The following is a 21,199-nucleotide window of genomic DNA, read 5'->3' on the forward strand; positions in this document are numbered from 1 at the left end:
GTCTTAAACAATTATTCAAAATCACTCATATTTTCTTGCACACCATCACAATTCACATCTTCAGATGAGTGACTGGATGCTGACGAAGATGTTCCATATTCTTCTCTTTCATCAACTAGTGCCCCATCTGAGTCCACATGCATGCCCAACATTCCAGGTTTCAAAAGTCTTCTAGATCTACGATTGGTTTCAGCAGACTCCCATGTCAACACTATTCCTTCTGGTAACAACCTTTTCAGAATCTCTGTCATCTTGAAGCGAAGAGTTCCTCTCTTTGTTAAATTGAAGTCATAAACAAGTATGTCAACATCCTCCAATTGTAATATGTCTGTGCGGCGGCGATTTATATTTGTACCCTTTCTTTTTCTTTTTCCACCATTTTTTTTGTCAACTACCATCTTTGGCTTATACAAACCATTGAATGGGTGTGTATTTGTGGCATACCAATGTACTTCAACACCTGTAACATCCTCATTTTCTGGAAAGACCTTTATAACTTTAGCAACCCAAAATGGATAGCCTTTGGGATCTCCATCTGCTAGCACTGCAATCATGCAACCCTCCTTAATATCATGTACTGAACCCCTATAAAGGTCTTCCATGGCTTCACGTTGTGCACGAGATCTTCTGGAACCAATATACATCTCTCTTTCCATTGCCTGTGAAGAATTAATAATACCTTGAGTTTGTCGCTGTTCAACAATGCTTACTTCCTCTTGTTCATTCGACACATTTTGTGGCCAAATAAATGGATTTTTCAAAGGTATATCTTCATTGGTTGTTGTTGAAATGATATCACTTTGATTATTGAAAAATGACTCCCACCAAACTGAATCAGCAATGTCAAAGTACTCATATGTATATCTAATACATTTTTTAATTTCTTCTAGGCAATCAGAATAATTTATATGTCTATTCTGTCTGTGTGCATTCTGAACTTCACCAACTGATTGTAATAACAATATTTTTGATGCAAATATTGGACGATCTGGAATGAACTTCAAAAATTGCAAACCTGATGACGGTGCCCATTCTGTAGTAGTTGAAAACTTCTTGCCCCATATTAGTGTTTTCCCATCAATTTTTTTTATACGAAATTGATGTTGGAAGCTAATATCATTAAGTTGTTCAATGCATTTCCCCTCACCATATGATCCTAGAATAAACCTTCGCATGTCAACAGTTTCTTCCAACACTTCAAAAGCAGGCTCTGGCATGTATGATTTCTTAATACATTCAATTAGTGATGGCAAGCTCCCAACTTCCTTCCTCCTCAATGTGACTGAAAACGACTGAACATCTTATCAATATGGTCATGAGTGTGCCCAACAAGAAGGAAAACAACCTTTACCTTTTGAAAAATTCTCAATTCAACAAGCATGTTCAGATACCCAAAAACAACCTGATTTTTGTTTTCACGGCAAGTGTTGTCCAATTGTAGATACAAAACTTCAGGAAGATTACCAGACCAATGAGAAATCACATCATGAATTATGGTTATGGTCAGATTTGCATCATTATGAATATTTGGGGCTGTGAAGTACACCCTTGGCAACATTTTCCCATTGAAGACCATACAACCGACCAAGTGAAACTGAATAAAATTTTCCTCTTGTAGATTTTTGGGTGTGCGAACAAAATGTGGTAAAAGTGTTTTCTTCTGGTCCATACCATCAATTATCAAACCCAAATATTTATTTGGATTATCATAACACTTCTTTCGATGCTTGTACAACTTCTTCCTTTCATTTTTTTGTTGTTCGCGATGCTCCTAAAGTTCTTTGACAATTAAATCTACACAACATAAAAGAAATTCATTAAGAAATATGTTTTCATAGTTGATGACTATACAATTTTAAAAGTAAAAGTTATGAACACTTACCTCTTTCTGAGCCTTCACATTTGTCCCTTTTTTATTTAAGAGAAGCACATGTACTGCAAATCCCCATCCTTGTCTTCTTAGGAATACGAACATTATTGAATTCTTTCTTCCATATCTTCACAAACTATTGATATGTAATAAATTGGCCCTGTCCCTCAGCACTTTCTGCATATTCTTTGTATAAGTTGTAGATTTCTCGTCTTGAAAAATTATCTGGAATATGTATTGTCTCTCTATTTGGCATACACTCTCCATGCTTTGAAAAGAAATCTTTCATCCATGACATTGTAGTATTTGATAATGGCCCAAACTGTCTTTTATAACGTACTTCTGAATAAAATGTGGGATCCTTTTCCAAATTTTCTTGAATTCTCGAGGGATGAAAATTCCCAATTGAATGAAACATTTTGAAAGCTTTTCTACACAATAATAAATTCCTAATATGATAATCATAACCTGACAATGTAGATTGCATGCAGCCAACTAAATATGAGTTTTGCATGCTTTTATTCATTGACAAATATCTCTTCCTACTTTCTAATGCAAATGTGAAATCCATACGTTTCAAGCAATTTTTTTGGCAACATTCACTTGAAATGAGAGCGCTGATAGAACTTCTTCTCGTCAAATATTCTGCTCTACCCCTTGTATAACTAGAATAGTTTGCATTGATACGAAAAGGTCTGCTCCTACTCCTCGATACAATATTTCTTGGCAACATCTCCATCATTGGATCATCACTGCTGCTCTCATCCTGTTCTTCATCACTGCTGCTCTCATAGTCCTTAGAATCAGGACTAAGAGGACATTGTGATACTCCAATCTTTTAAAATCATCATCCCGCGCTTCATCACTGCTACTCTCATAGTCCTTAGAATCGGGACTAAGAGGACATTGTGATACTCCAATCTTTTGAAAATCATCATCCCGCGCTTCATCACTGCTGCTCTCATAGTCCTTAGAATCAGGACTAAGAGGACATTGTGATACTCCAATCTTTTGAAAATCATCATCCCGCGCTTCATCACTGCTGCTCTCATAGTCCTTAGAATCAGGACTAAGAGGACATTGTGATACTCCAATCTTTTGAAAATCATCATCCCGCGCTTCATCACCGCTGCTCTCATAGTCCTTAGAATTAGGACTAACTGGACACTTTGGCACTCCATTCTTTTGAAATTCATTATCACACTCATCATCACTGCTGCTCTCATAGTCCTTAGAATTAGGACTAAGTGGACACTTTGACACTCCATTTTTTTGAAATTCATTATCACATTTTTCATCACTACTGCTCTCATAGTCCTTAGAATTAGGACTAAGTGGACACCGTGACACTCCATTATTTTGAAATTCGCCATCATGCACGTCAAAACTGCTGCTCTCATAGTCTTCAGAATTAGGACTAAGTGGACACCGTGACCCTCCATTCTTTTGAACTTCACCATCACACTCTTCAAAACTGCTACTCTCACAGTCCTCAGAATTAGGACTAAGTGGACGTCGTGACACTCCATTCTTTTGAACTTCACCATCATGCTCTTCATCACCGCTGCTTTCATAGTCCTTAGAATTTGGACTAAGTGGAATCTGTGACTCTTTATTAATTTGAAATTCTCCATCCCCTCTTTCATCAGTGCTGCTCTCATAGTCTTTAGAATCGGGACTAAGTGGAAGAATTGAGTTTCTATTCATAGTGGAAGAATTCCCGCTATATTCATCAATATGAATAGAGTTGTTACGCAATGAAGATGTTGATGGTGTATAAACCGAAACTTCACCATCAGAACAATTTCAAATAGAAGATGTTGAATGATACAAATGGAGTCTCCTAAGAATATTATATAGCTTAAAGAATGAAATATTCCCTCCAAAATTATTCCCTCCAAAAATTTTCGCGAAAATATTTCCCTCCAAAAGTTTGTTAGATTTATTTACCTTTATTATTTTATTCTACAATTCATTGAAAAACATAAACTAAATTTTTTTATGAAATCAATCACTGAAATTCAAATTGTAAACTACAACTTCTATATTAATTATTCTAATAGTTAAAGTATATAATATTTACTAAACAACTAAATTTTTTTTTTTAAATTTTTATAATATATTCTAAAACAAATTAATCCCACATTCAATCTATTGTAAAATAACTCTACAATATTCGCTCTATAATAATTTAAAACAAATTATCCCACATTAATCGTACAGAAAAACATCTTCGTAATTTCACTTATATATTAAATTTCGTTATCACTATTACTTACCTCACATCGAGGTTTTCTGAAGTTCGTTGAAAGACTTGTGAATTTGTGGAGCAGCTATATTGCTATCAACAACATATTCAACGAAGAATTATCGCAATTGAAAGGTAAGTTCAATTTTTTTTCAAAATTTTCATATTAAATTAATTTAACGAAGAAGATTTTTTTTTTTTAAATTAATAATTTTTCCAAGCCAAAATAACAATTATGTCAATCGTGAGCATGGTGGGCCCAATCAAACTCAATCACCCAATAATCGTGGATAGGTCGTCGTCGTGCCCCCTTCCCCCAACCCATTACCGATCTTTCCCATTCACCCATGCCCTCTTCCCCCTTCTACCCTACCCATGCGCCAGCCCTTGCCACCCCCAACTCACCCACCCATGCACCCTTTCCCCAACTCTTCCTTCTCTACCCCACAACTCTCCTCCCCATAAGCCCACCCCCAAACTCCCATTCCCCTCCAATCTCAACTCCTCCCCCCCTTCCTTAACGCCGGCCCCATGGGCCCCACCCCCTAACTCCTTCCCATGCCCCCTCTCCCTCCACCCCCTTCTGCCCCCCCCCCCCAACCCACGCCCTACCCCCCCCTTCTGCCCCCCCCCCCCCAACCCGCGCCCTACCCGGAATCGACCCGCCGCCGGTCGGGCGGGGCGGGGCAACCCAGGGGTGGCACTGCGCGGGCGGAGAGAGCCGAGGAGGGGGCGGGGTGGGCGGAGGGGGAGTGGTGTGCGGGGAGGGGGCGGGGTGGGCGGAGAGACCGGGGAGGGGGCGGGGGAGGGGGAGCGGTGGGCGGGGTGGGCCGAGGGGCCGGGGAGGGGGTGGGGGAGGGGGAGGGGGAGGGGTGGGCCGAGGGGCCGGGGAGGGGGCGGGGTGGGCGGAGGGGCCGGGGAGGGGGAGGGGGCGGGGGAGGGGGAGCGGTGGGCGGAGGGGGCCGGCGAGGGGTGGCAGAGGTGGAGGGGTAGGCCGGGTAGGGGGCGGAGGGTGTGCGGGGTGGGGAGGGGGCAGGGGGGGAATGGGGGGGGGTAGGGGGATGGGGTGGGGGGGGGAATGGTGGGGGCGGGGTAGGGGGATGGGGTAAGGGTAGGGCGCGGGTAGCGTGGGGGGGGGGAATGGGGGGGGTAGGGGGTGGGGGGTAAGGGTAGGGGGGGGGTAGAGGGGTAGGGTGCGGGTAGGGTGTAGGGGGGGGGTGGGGGTAAGGGTAGGGGGATTGGGGGGGATGGGGGTAGGGGTAGGGGTAGAAGGTGGGGGGGGGGGGGCGGGGGTAGGGGTAGGGGCAGAATGTAGGAGGGGGGGTGGGGCACGGGGGTAGGGGTGGGGAAGGGTAGGGGTGGGCGGGGGGTCGGGGGGGCGCGCGGTGTGGGGAGCGGTGGGCGTAGTGGGAAGGGGCGGCCGCGGGGAGGTGTTGGGGGTGTAGGGGGTTTGGGGGGATGGGGGGCGGGGGATTGGGGGGGAGGGGGTTTTGGGGGCGGGGGGCGAGGGGGGATGGGGCGTGGGAGTGTGGGGGGACGGTAGGGGGTAGGGTGAGGGAAGGGGAGGGGGGGCCGAGGAGGGGGGGAAGCTTAGGGGGTTGTGGGGGCGCGTGGGTAGGGGCTCGCCCATACTTTCCTAAATGTCTACTTAGCCTCATTATCCCTCACCTGACCTCCCACTCGCCCATCGACCCGCTTGCCTGTTAGAGGTGGCTGGGAAATTCTGATTATACAAATAAAAAATTTATGGTATATTTTTGTTATTAATTTAAGTTAATATGTTTTTTTATTTACTAATTTATGTGTTTTTTTCAGGAAAATGGCATCAAGGAAAATTTCTGTGAATCTTTCTGGACCAAAGAGTCTTAAAGGTGTATCTTCAAAAAACATTGGTGAACGAACTCCACCTGAGCTCATGCCTACAAATATTTCAAGTGCTTCAAGTGATAAGAAGCTAATCTTAGATTGGAAAAGTTCAAAAGAGGTGAAATTTCCATCAAGAGTCTGGTATGTGAAAGAAAGAGAGAGCACAACTGTGAATATATATCTATACATTGATATACCCCATAATAATGAAAATTTGGAGGTGATGGGAAGAGTCATAGATATGTGTTCGGTACCAAACACTGAAGTTGTTTACGTACTTACAAAAGCTCCCAAGTCACATGAAAGGATTAAATACCGACTATCATATTCATTATATGACACGAGAGAGGTATCTACAAAGTTGTGTAAACAAATCGTAAATGAGATGACATAAAACATCGTAAATATTGTTATTTGTATTTTTATTTTGCATTTTGAAAGTGTCTCGCTATATTTTTTTAACTTTGTTTATATTAACATATGATATTTTGTTTGGCAGAATTTTGTTGAAAGCTGTTCAATTAGGTTGGGAGGCATTCATTTCATAGAGCATGATATCATGAAAGTTGTCAGCCATTTTTACTCAGTGTCAGAAGAAGATATGGAAAACATGGAAAATGTAGTAATTGATGATGCTACAAAACTACATCCAAAGAATCAGAAAAAAAAGACCTCTGGTGGATAAATCTAGCAAGGGTAAACAAGTTACTTTTGAGTACGATGAAGTTGAAATTGACAATGAAGCATATGTTTCCATTACTGAAGATGAAATTGGAACTGAAGAAGGTCGTAAAAGACCAAAAGTAACAATGCCCAAGAATATATCTCTTGAGAATGTTATGACGAAAAAAAGTAGAGTTGAAGATCTTGAAGTAGTCATTACCAGCAGTCAAGAACCTAGTGAAACTTCAAAAGAAAGCAGAGAAATCATTACATCGGGAGCTGATTTAGATGATGGCATAATCAAAACAAAACAAAATGCCATTCGACAGAATTTGACAAAGAGAAACTTAATTGATGGTGGTCGTACATTTCAGTTAAATGTCAGACAAACCTATAAGGCAAGTGAAGGACAATGCCAATATCAAGTCAAAAAGCCACATCATCTGCATGTTCACAACTTGAAGACATTGATGAGGTACAATCCATATGCTCATGTGGTTAGTTATGTGCTTCTTGTTGATCCACTTCAAGTTCCCAACAAAGAAGCATTTGATAAGTCAAAATGTTTTGAATACAATTATTATGTGCTTGGGGGGAACCATTCTGTTGAAGCTCAAAGACAATTGATGGAGGAATATCCTAATAACCCACGTTTTGAAACAATGAAACGTATCATTTATGCTGGTTTAAATGAAACAGAAGCAAAGTTAGTGGCATGGGATCATAATTCAGATAATGAATATAGGATGTCTATGACTTTGATCCAAAAGGTTAGATTTATTCATAGTGAATTCCTAGAAAAATGTGGTGGGGATAAGATAAATATTACTGCAGATTTCCGAAAGGAATGTTGTATGGAAATAGGCTATCAAATTGAAGAGAAAACCAATTCAAAAGGTGGAAAAGACAGCAGATATAGCGATTTATTCAGAGGTGTTGATAACATTTTCCAATTGGCATTTAGAACTGGAGATATTTGGAATTTGATTGATGACAATTTTAGCATGTGGCAAGACATTGGCATTAAAAACCAGAGGGTCAAAAAGTCTAAGCCATTGATATGTAGCAACAATAAATCAGCTCTTGAACTGAAGCAACTTCCAGACGATATGACCATCACGCCTTGGAGGGCGATGCAAGGAGTGAAAGATGAAAAAATTGTCAAAACAATATTATCTCGTGTGACGTCAGGGAAATTATCATTGGAAGTGTTATCACTTAGAACCATATGATAATCCTTTGTCTTAGTTCAATGTCAAAAGTCTGTGGCAAATTGTTTTCATTGTATGTTTTTTTACTTAGGGTTGGAGCTTTAAAGGTGTTTGATTTAAATTATACTCGAATCTATTGGTCCTCCTCCACCATCATGGTTTCATAAGTCATGTCTTGTCTTATCCTAGTCACCGATTCTTTTCGTGATTTCGCAGCGTAATCTCCTATTGGCCAGTTTCGCAGCATAATCATTGTTTAGCCATTCCGCAGCGCATTATCATCAAGCCGTTTCGCAGCGCATTATTAGAATTCAAAACTAACCGCGCTGCGAAATCGCGGATTCGTGCATTTCGCAGCGAATCTTTCCCAAAGTGTCAAGTCTGTTGATGAGTCACCAATTCTGTCCTCTCATGTTAGTTTGTGTACCTCCCGTAGCATGTCTAAACGCTCATTAGTCACTACTCCACCAATAGATTTGTTGAAATGCACAGGAATATCATTCCAATGGATTTTACCGTGCATGGATCTTTATGATGATCGTAAGTGATGCATAAGTGACAAGCTCGTATGATGATGTATTTGAGTTTTCAAGCGAGGCTGTTTTCAAGCGAGCCTGATTACAAGCGAGGCCGAGTTAAAGAGAACTGAACCGCCATTTCAACTGAAGTTGTTGGTCATTGTGTGTGTGAAGATTTCAAAAGAAAAATGGAGAGGAAAGAACATAGATCTGGAAAATGCCAAAGGACAGAACCCGAAGGTTTGGACATAGCATTGAGAGATGAAGGCGTGAAGAAAGCATTCAAAGATGCCGGGTGCTGGAACTTTTGTAAAAAGCTGCAAGGAGGACATGCACAGGTAACCAAAGAGTTTGCCTTAAACTTCACCGGTTTAAATTCAAAAATAGCTATGTTGGAAGTTCAAGTGTCTCCGGAGGCAATAGCTGCTGTAACAGAGATCCCAAGAGGGCGGCAAGAATGGTTTAAGAATTTTAAGTTTGATATGAATCCATGCAAAGAGTTTTTAAAAGATGCATATGTGAATGAAGACCTAACAAAAGCAATGCCCAGAAACTATGTCAAGGAGCATTATGCCCTTCTTCTCACCTGTATTCAGAAATACTTGACCTGTGAAGGAAGATACAATAAGGTCTACTCTTATCACTTCAAGCTGCTTTTACATTTCACTGGGAAAGCTTCCATAGACATTCCTTTTTACTTATTTCGCAGTTTGAGTAAAATGTGTGATAAGGTGCAGCTGAGGAAAGAGGATTGTGAAACCTCTTTGTTTCACCATGGTTTGGTTAAATTGTTAGTTTTAGATGGCCTCCAGAAGATAGGCAGAGACTGGAATTCGTTCATCTTCATGGCTGGTTTCCAAAGCAAAACTGGCCTTACTCCACAACCAGTCAAAGAACTCACGATAGCTGAGCTTCAAAAAGAGGCAAGAGATAAAAAGCAAGCCAAGTCACAGCTAAGAAAACCAGTGAAGCCACTGATCATTAGAGAACAACCTCAGCAATCAACAAAAGAAGAAGCTTAGCATAAGAGGACTGTACCTGAAACAAGTAGATCTGAAACAGTGTCAAGGGTCAGGACAAGAAGCCAAATAAGTAAAGAAAAAGGTAAAGCCTTAGCTGTTGAAGAAAGCCCAGTATCTAAGGCAAGCCTGAATGATTTATTGGAGGCCATTGAGTTTGAGCAAATTGAACCAATGCATATTGATTTGACACAGTCATCACCAGAAAGTACCAAGAAGTCTAAGGCCTCAAAATGGCTGAAGTTTGATGAGCCAGGTGAAGAATTCATTTTCAAACCCAGAAGACCTATTACAAGGAAGCAAATGAAGGAAGCCGAGAAATTGCCCAAAACAGAGGAAGCCGAGGAATTGCCCAAAACAGAGGAGGCAGAGAAAATTAAGCAAAAAGACACAAATAGAACAGTCATCATATCTCAAGGAGGTAATATTATAGCTATAAGGAAACAGTTAGAAGCAGCTAAACATGAGATTGCTACGGTGAAGAATGCCACTAGGGAGACTGCAGTCAGGTATGCAAATTATCGTAAAGATGTATGGAAAGGAAGTGAAAACCTAGTAAACCAGTTGGATTCAGTAGCTGATGTTTACACATGGACAGTTCCGGCAATTAAAGACGCTAAATTCATCAGAAAGATAAATATGCATCTAAGAGCTGAAAATAAAGCTATGAGGAAGAAAGTTGAAGACTTGAAGGCACAGCTAGGCCAGTTAGCTGCTAAATGAAGTTGCTGTTCAAAGAAAGGTTTTGTTCTAAATTTTGTCAAATTTTGCTTGGTTTTATTGTTTTGAGGACATGTAGATCTCTGCTATATGTATCAAATATCAAAAGGAGTTTTGGCAATCAAATGTCTAGGCGGTAAATACCTCAGGGCAAAGACAAGTTGTTTAAACAATTCAGCAGTTTCGTAGCGCGCTACGAAACTGCTGTAGGTGGTGTTTTCAACGCAGACAAACAGTTTGGTAATATGTGCGGAAATTTTCAAAAGGAAACACCTGAAGGATATGCAAGAGACCAAATGAAGCCATCACAACCATTCAGATCAAGACAGCTGTACCTCTAAAAGGTGGAATGCTTTAACTCAAGTTTAAAGTTTCTGTTATAAAGCCACTTTATTACCGGTCATAGGGTATTGAATGAGTTGCATACAAGGAATTTTGGCTTGCACACTTGGCCATCGATGAAGCCTCCAACACATCAGGAACATGGTGGTGTTCTATATTTTTGGGTTATTAAAAGGGCTAAAAAACATGCTGCTGTATTTTCGAAGTTATGGAGGACTGGAACCGAAAAGCAAGGGATATCATCTAACAATCACTGAGCAGTTAAAGCATTCAGCATCCGAGGCCAACATGGAGCATTAAATACTCATCTCAGCCATCTCAGCCAAACTGAAAGGAGACCACGTGTCAAAGAACAAGAAGGAATCATTCTACGAAGAAGATAGAGTTAGAGTCATAGTCAAATTAGAACTCTTTAGAACTCCAGTTAGCACTAATTGTATTTAATAGTTTGTTGCAAAGCAGATAGGTGTCATAAAAAGTAGTTGTTGAATTCCCCTCATGCTGGAGGAGGAATCTCGAATTAGGTAGAATAAGAATTCTATATATAGCTAAGACAGTGATGTAATGAGGGTTGGATATTTTATAAAACAGAGGACTGTTTTGGCTTATGTAAAAAACAGAGTTCAGTAATATAAATGATTGTTTTACTTCTCAGGATTCATAAGGGATTTTCTTGTTCAGAATGTGTGATGGTATATTTTCTTTAGTGTTCTTTTACAGTTGTACAAATGCATAATCACTCAGAATTCATTGATCATGCTCTGACTTCCTGTATGTCTTTGTAAACTGTGGTTTTATATAAGTGGTATTCTGAACATCCAAATGCTAAATGCCCTGACTTCTATGTAAGGCATCATCATTGTTTGTTGTAGTATGTTTGACTCCATAGGCCCAATGGAAACTTATGTAATGTTTGTCCAGCCTTCATTATTTGTCAATGTTATCCACAAGAGTTAGCCATCTTATTAATAGTCAAAATCAATAATCCTTTGAGAGAGCCCTCTCAGGCTAAGGAGGCTAAGCCTTAGTCTAAAGATTGGTGTGAAATAGTTACTTGAAGTCTTCCTGGGTTGCAGCCTTCCAGGGCTTGATTTTGAGATAACATTTTGGTGCGTCTGCCGGGAGTCTGAAGATTACTTATTCCCGAAATTATAAGGCTGAACTTCTGAAGGTAGCAGGAGCTCAGAAAGGTTTTCGAGACTGCATTCTACCTTGGTGACACCATTCAATCTTAAAGTTAAAAAGGTGGCTTCGAGAGGAAGATATACAAGGAGTAATCCTGACCCAAACCCACCTAGTCCTGTGGATAATCCCAACATTATCTCAAGGAGTAGACAAAGATTTTCTGATATACCAGGTACTTCAAACATTTCAAAATCTTTGTTTCCTGAATTTTCTAGAAGTTCTGAAGATAAAATTGTTGATGATAAAATTCAAGAGGTATTGTTGAGGTCTGAAAACGAAGAAGAGCTTATTGGAATTATTTTAGATTTACAAAAGAGAGGCATTGATACTTCATCTTTAGTGTCACAAAAAGATAAGGAAGAGTTTTGGGAGGTTGTTACTTCAGAATTGCTATTAGAGGAAGAGGACTTAAATCAGCTCAAAGAACTTGATCCTTTTGAAGTTTTGCTCAAATCTAAAACTGGTTTACCTCTCCCAAATTGGAGTTCTTTTGTCAGTGGTTTACAAAGTCCAAATAGCCCTTTTCGTACCCATACTTTATCTTCTACTTCTGCTAGTTCAAATAGTCCTCAGACAACATCTCATACTAGTTCTGGTTCCACTGGTCATACAATACCTGTTATCACTGTTCCCCCATTCACTATGGCTATACCTGCTAGGTATGCCCCTCTAGCTCTCCCTGCTGTTTTGCATGATCTTCCTAGTAAATATGCTGCCAGGATTCCAACATGGGGAGGTGATGAAGATATTACAGCCGAGGAACATGTAGATAGGTTCAATGATTTTGTTGACAGGGAAGAGGTAGATGATGAAGATGTAAAATTAAGACTGTTTGCTCAAACTTTCATTGGGGAAGTCAGAAAATGGTTTAAAGCCCTTGGGGCTGGTAGCATTCGTAGTTGGGCTGAATTTGAAGATAGCTTTCTGAGGAAATGGGGAAACAGAACCAATCCTGTTCAAGCCCTCACCGAATACAATAATCTAAGAAGAGCTCCAGATGAAACTGTCCAAAATTTTTCTAAGAGGTTTAATAAAACATATAATTCTATTCCAGCACATTTGAAACCTCCTGGAGCTTTGGCACAGTTGAGATATGCTGAGTCATTCGATTCAGATTTCTCTCTTTTACTCAGAGAAAGAGAGTCTGCCAATCTTGCTGACATGCAAAATGATGCAATTAAGGTAGAAGTGAATATGCTTGCTGCTAAGAAATCAAAGATGGCAAAGACAAAGATAAAGGAAGAAGAGAAGCCTTCTACCTCTGCTCAAGAAGACAAGTTTGAAACAATGATGAAAACCATGGAGAAATTGATGGACCGATTAGCTCTTGGGAATACTTCTGCTCCTCAGGCACAGCAAAAACCTCAATTCAGGAACCCACAGTTCAGAAGACCTCAGAATCAGCAAAGGCCAAGAGACAACAGAAATCAGCAAGCAGATCCTCCAGTGAGACCTCCTTTCCAACAAAACTTGGTGGATGAAGAAGAAGAACCTGAAATCCCTGAGGAATCTATCCATTGCTTTGATGAAGAAGATTCAGGAATTTTCTTAACTAAGGATGAACATGATGAGTCTAGCATGATAAAATCAGAAGAAGAGCCTTCAGATTTCTTAAAGGGTTATCAGCATGCTGTATTTGAGATACAGAAGCAGTACAATCTTAGGAATAGAGATGTTCCTATCACAGCAAACAAGGCACAGCCCAAGAAGAATATCTCAAAGGCAGTTGAGGATAAGAAGGAAAAATCAAAGGTGGTTGAAGGTAAAGGTGATTCTCCTCTTGATAAAAAGGATATTCAAACTCCTTCTCCTTCTAAAGAAATTGAAAAGTCTACTTCTGTTTTTAACATTGAGAATGAGATTGCAAAAATTAAAATATCAGTTCCTTTCAATGAAATTCTCAAGGTAGACAAAAACAGAAGCAAGATTGTTGAAATGCTTAATTCTCCACCAGGAGTGGCTGATATCCTAAGTGTACAAGAGGATAGTCCAATTATCTGTTTAGGACCAAGACTTGAAGATGAACAAAATGATGAGTTTCCCCCCTTTTACATAAGCATTAATATTCATGATATGACATTACATAATGCTATGTTGGATTCAGGGGCATCACATAATCTTATGCCTAAGGTAATTATGGAAAGACTGGGGTTAGAGATTACTAGGCCATATAAGGATTTATTCTCCTTTGATTCAAAGAGAGTTCACTGCATTGGTTTGATAAAAGATGTTGTTGTGGGTCTTACACAAATTCCAGCAAAAATCACTGTTATGGACATTGTTGTTGCAGACATTCCACCTAAGTTTGGAATGCTACTTTCAAGGTCATGGGCAGCCAAAATCAAGGGCACAATGCAGATGGATCTTACATATGCTACTATTCCAGTGTTTGGTGAGCAAAGGAGGTTGTACCGTGAAACAAGGATGGCCTACATGGTGAGCAGCAAAGAAAAGCCTCAAAATTTTCCCATTTACTCATGTGATACTGGTCTTGGTTCAGCTATCCTTTTCAATGAATCAGTTGGGAGAGAATTAGAAGATAAACCTGCATAAAATCAGAGTCATGAAGGACAGCAAGGAGATGAAAAGGATATCATGGGTTGTTGGTCATTGTACTTTGATGGATCAGCAGGAAAAGAAGGGGCAGGAGCTGGCATTTGGATCACTAGTCCAACTGAAGAAAGTAAGTTTCTCTCATACAAATTAAATTTTGATTGTACCAACAACATGGCTGAGTACGAATCTCTAGTTTTAGGTCTGGAAGCCTTGATAAAGTTGAAAGCCAAAAACATTGCTGTTTGTGGAGATTCTGAATTGGTAATTAAACAAATAGAGGGTGCATATCAAACCAAGGATGCAAGAATGAGAGCATACATAAATTTAGTGTTGGAGATGTTAGAAAAATTTCAGACTTACTCTTTTAGCATCAAAACTAGAGACCAAAATTCTATTGCAGATTCTCTTGCTATTTCAGCCAGTTTATTTGTCATTCCTAAGCACTCTTCTGATAGTTATGAGGTGGAGGTTTGCCATAGACCAGTCATACCAGATAATATCATAAATTGGCAAGTTTTTGAGGATGACCAGCAGGTAAGAAATTTCATTGAATTAAAAGAAGAGTTTGAGCACAATCAAATAGATCAGCAGAACATGTTAGTAGAATCAAAGGAAGGTTCTGAAGTCTTACAGTTACAAAATAATTTAATCCCTAAAGGCCTCATTCCTTTGGAGAAATTATTTGATCAAAATGATGTGTTCAAAGCACCAAGACTGCAAGCTAATGAGGAGGAAGTGGAAAGCTGTAATTTAGGTGACTCAGTAGTGCCTAAAATAGTCAAGATTTCAAAGTTCCTTTCAGCTGATATGAAGACTAAATATGTTGAAATGATGAAAAGATTCATTGATGTTTTTGCATGGAGCTATGCTGATTTGAAACAGTATGATTCTTCAATCATACAACATACCATCCCAATTAAGCAAAATGAGAAGCCTTTTAAGCAGAAATTAAGGAGGATTAATCCCCTTCTAATGCCACTGATTGAAAAAGAGGTGAAAAAGCTTTTTGATGCCAAAATTATTGTTCCAATCAGATTCTCAAATTGGCTTGCTAACTTGGTACCAGTTAGGAAAAAGAATGGGGAGATCAGAATTTGTATAGACTTCAGGAATTTAAACAAGGCTTCATTGAAGGATAATTACCCTCTTCCCAAAATGGATTTCATTTTGCAAAACATTGTTGGTTCACAAAGGATGTCTATGCTTGATGGCTTCTCAGGGTACAATCAGATTCTTGTTCACCCAGATGATCAGGAGAAGACAGCTTTCACTACACCTTGGGGAACATTCATGTATGCAAAAATGCCCTTTGGCCTCATGAATGCTGGAGCAACTTTCCAGAGAGCAATGGACATTGCTTTTGCTGAAGAAAAGGACAAATCAGTGGTGGTTTATCTTGATGATATCACAGTTTTCTCAAAAAAGGAAGAAGACCACTTAAAGCACCTTGAAAGGGTCCTACTGAAATGTAGGAAGTTTGGTATTTCTCTAAACCCAACCAAAAGTATTTTTGCTTTAACTTCTGGCAAACTGCTTGGACATATTATTTCTGAAGAGGGAATTAGGATTGATCCTAATAGAGTTAGTGCAATTCAAAAGTTAGATTTACCAAGAAGTAAGAAGGAGATTCAATCTTTTCTTGGGAAAGTTAACTTTGTTAGAAGATTCATTCCTAATTTTGCTGAAGTGGTTAAGAACATAACAAAGATGTTAAAGAAAGGAGCAGATTTTAAATGGACACCTGAAGCAAAGAAATCATTTGAAGAAATTAAGAAAGCACTTACTCAAGCACCAGTACTCATCAGCCCGGATTTTACCAAGGAGTTTCTGATCTTCACGTTTGCTTCTGAAGACACAATTGCTGGAGTTTTATTGCAAAAAGGAAGTCAAGGTACTGAACAGCCCATTTCCTTTTTTAGCAAGACATTGGCTAATGCTGAATTGAAATATAATATCTTAGAGAAACAGGCTTATGCATTGGTGAAAGCCGTTAAGGATTTCAGAATTTATGTTTTGCACTCTCACATTGTTGCATACGTGCCAAATACTGTTATAAAAGACATTCTTACACAAGCTGATCCAGATGGAAAAAGGGGGAAGTGGATAGCAAAGTTGTTGGAATATGATATTGAGATCAAACCCACCAAGTTGGTAAAGGGTCAAGGCCTAGCCAAATTGTTGACTCAGTCAAATCTGGACTGTATTGATATTAATTTAAGCACAGAAATCTCAGAAATTTCTGAAAATGAAGAAGAGTTGGTCCAGATAAATGAAAAATTCCTGATCTCTGAATGGTATAAGGATATAGCATTTGTTTTGCAGCATAATAGAGCTCCTGATAACCTTTCAAAGTCCAAAGCTCGGTTTACCAAGTTGAAATCTCTCAGATATTTTGTATATGACCAAAATCTGTTTTGGAAGGATGCAGGAGGAATATTATTAAATTGTCTCATTGAAGAAGAAGCTGATAAAGTAATTGATGAGTTTCATAAAGGGGATTGTGGAGGTCATCACTATTGGAAAGCCACTGCAAACAAGGTCTTGAGAGCTGGCTATTTTTGGCCAACTATGTTTAGAGATATCTACAGAAAGATAGCCACCTGTCATGAATGTCAGCTGTTTGAGGGAAAGAGAAAGCTCATGCCAATGCCTTTGGTTCCCATTTATGTTGAAGCACCTTTCCAGCAGTGGGGATTAGATTTTATAGGGGAAATCCATCCTCCTTCATCAGGACAACATCGCTGGATTCTCACAGCCACCGATTACTTTACAAAATGGATAGAGGCAATACCCACAAGGCAAGCAAATGATTCTGTGATTATTTCTTTCTTAGAAAATAACATATTATCAAGGTTTGGTTGTCCAATCAAGATCATTACAGATAATGCTCATGCTTTCAAGTCCAAAAGAATGATTAATTTTTGTCATCAGTATCACATTTCCCTTGGACATTCCACTGCTTATTATCCACAGGGAAACGGATTAGCTGAGTCATCAAACAAGAGTCTTGTGAGAATCATAAAGAAGCTGTTGCAAGAAAATAAAAAAGCTTGGCATTTGAAACTGAAATATGCTTTGTGGGCTGACCGGATTTGCACAAAAAGGTCCATTGGAACATCACCATATGAACTTGTGTATGGAGCAGAGGCTATATTCCCAACATCTCTCGGGGTACCAGTAATGAAGTTGATTCAAGGATTAGAAGAGGAACCAAATGCTATACAGCGAAGGATCAATCAGCTAATAGCTTTGCAGGAGAAAGGAAGTGAGGTGTTTGACAGTCATCAACAAAACCAGAACAGGGTCAAGAGAGCATTTGACAAAAAGATCAAAGAGGTCACATTTCAGATTCATGATAAAGTCCTGAAATGGAAAGCCAGAATTGAAGAGAAAGGTAAACATGGTAAATTTGAAAATTTGTGGAAAGGGTCATATCAGATTTCTGCTTTCCATGGAAATAACACCTACATTCTGCAGGAAGTTGATGGAACACCATATGCTGGAGGACCTGTTAATGGCAGGTTCTTAAAGCATTACAATTAATGAATTTCTGCCAAGTGTCCCACAAACATTGTATATAACCGTTTTATGAATCTTTTTTGTTGAAAATAAATGACAAGCTGAACAGAAAGCTTAAGCCCGAGGTGAAGGCCCACAAAGCTAGAAAGGAATGCTTGTCAACTCTGTGTGTGTTTTTAAGAAATTGAACAAAGCACTGGACCTACGAGTTCTTAGTGTACTACAGGAGCACACTATCCCAAGTGGAGCCACTGTTATCACTTAGAACCATATGATAATCCTTTGTCTTAGTTCAATGTCAAAAGTCTGTGGCAAATTGTTTTCGTTGTATGTTTTTTTACTTAGGGTTGGAGCTTTAAAGGTGTTTGATTTAAATTATACTCGAATCCTATTGGTCCTCCTCCACCATCATGGTTTCATAAGTCATGTCTTGTCTTATCCTAGTCACCGATTCTTTTCGTGATTTCGCAGCGTAGTCTCCTATTGGCCAGTTTCGCAGCGTAATCATTGTTTAGCCATTCCGCAGTGCGTTATCATCAAGCTGTTTCGCAGCGCATTATTAGAATTCAAAACTAACCGCGCTGCGAAATCGCGGATTCGTGCATTTCGCAGCGAATCTTTCCCAAAGTGTCAAGTCTGTTGATGAGTCACCAATTCTGTCCTCTCATGTCAGTTTGTGTACCTCCCGTAGCATGTCTAAACGCTCATTAGTCACTACTCCACCAATAGATTTGTTGAAATGCACAGGAATATCATTCCAATGGATTTTACCGTGCATGGATCTTTATGATGATCGTAAGTGATGCATAAGTGACAAGCTCGTATGATGATGTATTTGAGTTTTCAAGCGAGGCTGTTTTCAAGCGAGCCTGATTACAAGCGAGGCCGAGTTAAAGAGAACTGAACCGCCATTTCAACTGAAGCTGTTGGTCATTGTGTGTGTGAAGATTTCAAAAGCAAAATGGAGAGGAAAGAACATAGATCTGGAAAATGCCAAAGGACAGAACCCGAAGGTTTGGACATAGCATTGAGAGATGAAGACGTGAAGAAAGCATTCAAAGATGTCGGGTGCTGGAACTTTTGTAAAAAGCTGCAAGGAGGACATGCACAGGTAACCAAAGAGTTTGCCTTAAACTTCACCGGTTTAAATTCAAAAATAGCTATGTTGGAAGTTCAAGTGTCTCCGAAGGCAATAGCTGCTGTAACAGAGATCCCAAGAGGGCGGCAAGAATGGTTTAAGAATTTTAAGTTTGATATGAATCCATGCAAAGAGTTTTTAAAATATGCATATGTGAATGAAGACCTAACAAAAGCAGTGCCCAGAAACTATGTCAAGGAGCATTATGCCCTTCATCTCACCTGTATTCAGAAATACTTGACCTGTGAAGGAAGATACAATAAGGTCTACTCTTATCACTTCAAGCTGCTTTTACATTTCACTGGGAAAGCTTCCATAGACATTCCTTTTTACTTATTTCGCAGTTTGAGTAAAATGTGTGATAAGGTGCAGCTGAGGAAAGAGGATTGTGAAACCTCTTTGTTTCACCATGGTTTGGTTAAATTGTTAGTTTTAGATGGCCTCCAGAAGATAGGCAGAGACTGGAATTCGTTCATCTTCATGGCTGGTTTCCAAAGCAAAATTGGCCTTACTCCACAACCAGTCAAAGAACTCACGATAGCTGAGCTTCAAAAAGAGGCAAGAGATAAAAAGCAAGCCAAGTCACAGCTAAGAAAACCAGTGAAGCCACTGATCATTAGAGAACAACCTCAGCAATCAACAAAAGAAGAAGCTCAACATAAGAGGATTGTACCTGAAACAAGTAGATCTGAAACAGTGTCAAGGGTAAGGACAAGAAGCCAAATAAGTAAAGAAAAAGGTAAAGCCTTAGCTGTTGAAGAAAGCCCAGTATCTAAGGCAAGCCTGAATGATTTATTGGAGGCCATTGAGTTTGAGCAAATTGAACCAGTGCATATTGATTTGACACAGTCATCACCAGAAAGTACCAAGAAGTCTAAGGCCTCAAAAAGGCTGAAGTTTGATGAGCCGGGTGAAGAATTCATTTTCAAACCCAGAAGACCTATTACAAGGAAGCAAATGAAGGAAGCCGAGAAATTGCCCAGAATAGAGGAAGCCGAGGAATTGCCCAGAACAGAGGAGGCAGAGAAAATTAAGCAAAAAGACACAAATAGAACAGTCATCATATCTCAAGGAGGTAATATTATAGCTATAAGGAAACAGTTAGAAGCAGCTAAACATGAGATTGCTACGGTGAAGAATGCCACTAGGGAGACTGCAGTCAGGTATGCAAATTATCGTAAAGCTGTATGGAAAGGAAGTGAAAACCTAGTAAACCAGTTGGATTCAGTAGCTGATGTTTACACGTGGACAGTTCCGGCAATTAAAGAGGCTAAATTCATCAGAAAGATAAATATGCATCTAAGAGCTGAAAATAAAGCTATGAGGAAGAAAGTTGAAGACTTGAAGGCACAGCTAGGCCAGTTAGCTGCTAAATGAAGTTGTTGTTCAAAGAAAGGTTTTGTTCTAAATTTTGTCAAATTTTGCTTAGTTTTATTGTTTTGAGGACATGTAGATCTCTGCTATATGTATCAAAGATCAAAAGGATTTTTGGCAATCAAATGTCTAGGCGGTAAATACCTCAGGGCAAAGACAAGTTGTTTAAACAATTCAGCAGTTTCGTAGCGCGCTACGAAACTGCTATAGGTGGTGTTTTCAATGCAAACAAACAGTTTGGTAATATGTGCGGAAATTTTCAAAAGGAAACACCTGAAGGATATGCAAGAGACCAAATGAAGCCATCACAACCATTCAGATCAAGACAGCTGTACCTCTAAAAGGAGGAATGCTTTAACTCAAGTTTAAAGTTTCTGTTATAAAGCCACTTTATTACCGGTCATAAGGTATTGAATGAGTTGCATACAAGGAATTTTGGCTTGCACACTTGGCCATCGATGAAGCCTCCAACACATCAGGAACATGGTGGTGTTCTATATTTTTGGGTTATTAAAAGGGCTAAAAAACATGTTGCTGTATTTTCGAAGTTATGGAGGACTGGAACCGAAAAGCAAGGGATATCATCTAACAATCACTGAGCAGTTAAAGCATTCAGCATCCGAGGCCAACATGGAGCATTAAATACTCATCTCAGCCATCTCAGCCAAACTGAAAGGAGACCACGTGTCAAAGAACAAGAAGGAATCATTCTACGAAGAAAATAGAGTTAGAGTCATAGTCAAATTAGAACTCTTTAGAACTCCAATTAGCACTAATTGTATTTAATAGTTTGTTGCAAAGCAGATAGGTGTCATAAAAAGTAGTTGTTGAATTCCCCTCATGCTGGAGGAGGAATCTCGAATTAGGTAGAATAAGAATTCTATATATAGCTAAGACAGTGATGTAATGAGGGTTGGATAATTTATAAAACAGAGGACTGTTTTGGCTTATGTAAAAAACAGAGTTCAGT

This window comes from Pinus tabuliformis, chromosome 7 (assembly GCF_031772625.1).
Source record: "Pinus tabuliformis cultivar Carrire ecotype Pingquan chromosome 7, CPIR1, whole genome shotgun sequence".
Classification (NCBI taxonomy): domain Eukaryota; kingdom Viridiplantae; phylum Streptophyta; class Pinopsida; order Pinales; family Pinaceae; genus Pinus; species Pinus tabuliformis.